The following is a 3,056-nucleotide window of genomic DNA, read 5'->3' on the forward strand; positions in this document are numbered from 1 at the left end:
CTTTCTCTATGTTGTGAGCATTGTATTTTGATATTACTCCATTTCGCGGGGAAACCCCCTACCCCTCCCCCCCCCCCCCCCCCCCCCCCCACCCCCCCCCCCACCTCCCTCCCCCTCCACCCCTAAACCAAAAAAAAAAAAAAAAAAAAAAAAAATTGCAAAAAAAACTTTATTTTTTCCTCCTTCCTTTTTCTTTCTTTTTTTCTCTTCCTAATAAAAAAAAAAAAAAAAAAAAAAAAAAAAAAAAAAAAAAAAAAAAAAAAAAAAAAAAAAAAAAAAAAAAAAAAAAAAAAAAAAAAAAAAAAAGTTCCCCCTTAACACCACCCCCTCCCCCCCTTTCCCCCCCCCCCCCCCCCCCCCCCCTTTCCCCTCCCCCTCTCCTTCCCCCCTTCCCCCTCCCCTCGGGTTGGTTGGGCCTTCCCTCCCCTTCCCCTCGCTTTTCCCTTTTCCCCCCCCCACCCTACCCCCCCCCCCTCTCCCTCCCCTCCCTTTCCCCCCTCCCCTTTCCCTCCCCTCCTCTTTCCCTCCCCCCCTTTCCCCCCCTTTCCACCCCCCCTCTCATAAAACCCCCCCCCCCCCACTCCCCCCCCAACCCCCTTTTTCCCTCTTTTTTCTCCTTCCCCCCCCTCCCCCCTTCCCCCCCCTGAGCTTTTCCCCCCCCCCCCCCCCCCCCCCCCCCCCCCCCCCCCCCCCCCCCCCCCCCCCCCCCCCACCACCCACAAACCCCCCCACCCCCCCCCCCCCCCCCCCCCCCCCCCCCCCCCACCCCCCCCCCCCCCCCCCCCCCCCCCCCCCCCCCCCCCCCCCCCCCCCCCCCCCCCCCCCCCCCCCCCCCCCCCACACCCCCCCCCCCACCCCCCCCCCCCCTTCCCCCCTCACCCCCTTTTTTGTTCCCCCCCCCCCTCCCCCCCCCCCCCCCTCCCTCCCCCCCCCCCTCCCCCCCCCCCCCCCCCCCTTCTCCCCCCTCTCCCCTCAAATATTAAAAAAAAATAATTCCCATCCGTATCCCCTCTAACTTAATAATTGGGGGGGGGGGGTTGGGTTTGTTTTTTTTTCTTTTTTCTTTCTCCCTTCTTTTTTTTTTTTTTTTTTTTTTCCCTCTTTTTTTTTTCCATCTTTTTTTTTTTTTTTTTTTTTTTTTTTTTGTTTTGTGCTCTGGCCCAAATGGTGGTAAATTACTCTTTCAACCCCCCCCCCCCCCCCCCCCCCTCATCCCCCCCTCCCCCCTTTCCTCTCCTCCTCCCCCCCCCCCCCCCCCCCCCCCAAAAAAAAAACCCCCCCCCCCCCCTCCCCCCCCCCCACCCCCCCACCTCCTTTCCCCCCCCTCACCCCCCCCCCCCCGCCCCCCCCCCCCCCCCCCCCCCCCCCCCCCCCCCCCCCCCCCCCCCCCCCCCCCCCCCCTTCCCCCCGCCCGCGCCCCCCCCCCCCCCCCCCCTCGAAACAAAAGCAAAACGCCCCAACCCGTAGTCCCCGCCCCCCCCCCCCCCCCCCCCTCCCAAGCGAAAAGTCCCCCCCTACACCCAACACCCCCATAAAACCCCAATCCCCCCCCCCCTCCCCCCCCCCCCCTCCCTCCCCCCCTCTTCCCCAGCACCTCCACACCCCCCCCCCCCCCCAACCCCCGCCAAACGCCCCCTTCTTTCCCCCTTCCCCCCCCCCCTCCCCCCGAAGGAAGGGTAGGGCCCCCCCCCACCCCACTCCCCCCCCAATGCAAAAAACATTCACCAAGGAGGCCCCCCCCCCCCCCCCCTCCCCCCCCAAAAACACCCCGTCCCTCCCCCTCATCCCCACACCCTCCCCAACCTCCCATCCACCCCACCCTCCCCCCTTAACCTTAATCCCCCCCCCACCCTCCCCCCCCCCCCTTTCCCCATCTCAAACAAATCCCCCCCCCCCTCCTTCTCCCCTCCCCCCCCCCCTCTCCCCCCCCCTCCCTCCCTCTCCCTTCCCCCCCCCCCCCCCCCCCCCCCTCCCCACCCCCCGTCTCCCCCATTTTCCTCAGCGTCCCCCTCTCAGTACCCGCCCTCCCCCCCCCCTCCTTCCCCCCCCTTTTTCTTCTTTTTCCCTTTGTTTTGGCCTTCCCCCCTCTTTCCCCCCCTCCTTTTTTTTTTTTTTTCTTTTTTTTTTCCTTACCTTTTTTTCTTTCTCTTTCCTTGTTCTTTTTTTTTTCGTCCTTCCCCTTCCCCCCTCCCATCCCCCCCCCCCTCCTTTTTCTTTTCCCCCCCCCACTCCCTTTCCCCCCCCCCTCCCCCCCACCCCTCCCCTTTACCCCCCTCCCCCCTCCCCCCCCCCCCCCCCTTCCTCCCCCCCCTTTATCTTCGTTTTTTTTTTTTTCCCCCCCCCCCCCCCCCTCCCCCCCTCGCGGCCCGGGCCCCCCACCCCCCCCCCCCCCCCCCCCCCCTTTCCCCTTTCCCCTCCTCCCCCCCCCCCCCCCCCCAGCCCACCCCCCCCCCCCCCCCCCCCCCCCCCCCCCCCCCCCCCCCCCCCCCCCCCCCCCTCCAACCCCCCCACCCAAAAAAAAAACCCAAAAAAAAAAAAAAAAATAAACCCCCAAAAAAAAAAAAACACCCCTCAAAAAAAAAAAAAAAATTTAAACCTAGACGCCCCCCTTCAAAACACAACCCCAAAAATTCATCAACCCCCCCCCAAACCCTCCTTAATCCCCCCCCATCCCAACTCCCCCAAAAAAAAAAAAAAAAACCCACAAAAACCCCCCACCCTCTCACATCCACCCACAATACTCCCTTATAACAAATCACTAAAAAAAAACCCAAAAAACACCAAAAACCCCCCCAATTCCCCCTCCCACCCCCCCCCCCCCCCCCCCTCCCCCCCCCCTCCCCCCCCCCCCCCCCCCCCCCCCCCCCCCCTCCCCCCCTTCCCCTCCCCCCCTCCCCCCCCCCCCCCCCCCCCCCCCCCCCCCCCCCCCCCCCCCCCTCCCCCCCCCCCCTTTTCCCCCCCCTCTCCCCCCCCCCCCCCCCCCCCCCCCCCCCCCCCCCCCCCCCCCCTCCCCCCCCCCCCCCCCCCTCCCCCCCCCCCCCCCCCCCCCCCCCCCA

At 65.5% G+C, this 3,056-nt stretch overlaps 1 pseudogene; it reads left to right on the forward strand.

The window, feature by feature from the left end:
* Positions 1-659: 659 nt before the first annotated feature.
* Positions 660-3,056, forward strand: part of LOC122666491 — a 4,406-nt pseudogene continuing 2,009 nt past the window's right edge.

The sequence above is a fragment of the Telopea speciosissima genome, chromosome 1 (genome assembly GCF_018873765.1).
Source record: "Telopea speciosissima isolate NSW1024214 ecotype Mountain lineage chromosome 1, Tspe_v1, whole genome shotgun sequence".
NCBI lineage: Eukaryota > Viridiplantae > Streptophyta > Magnoliopsida > Proteales > Proteaceae > Telopea > Telopea speciosissima.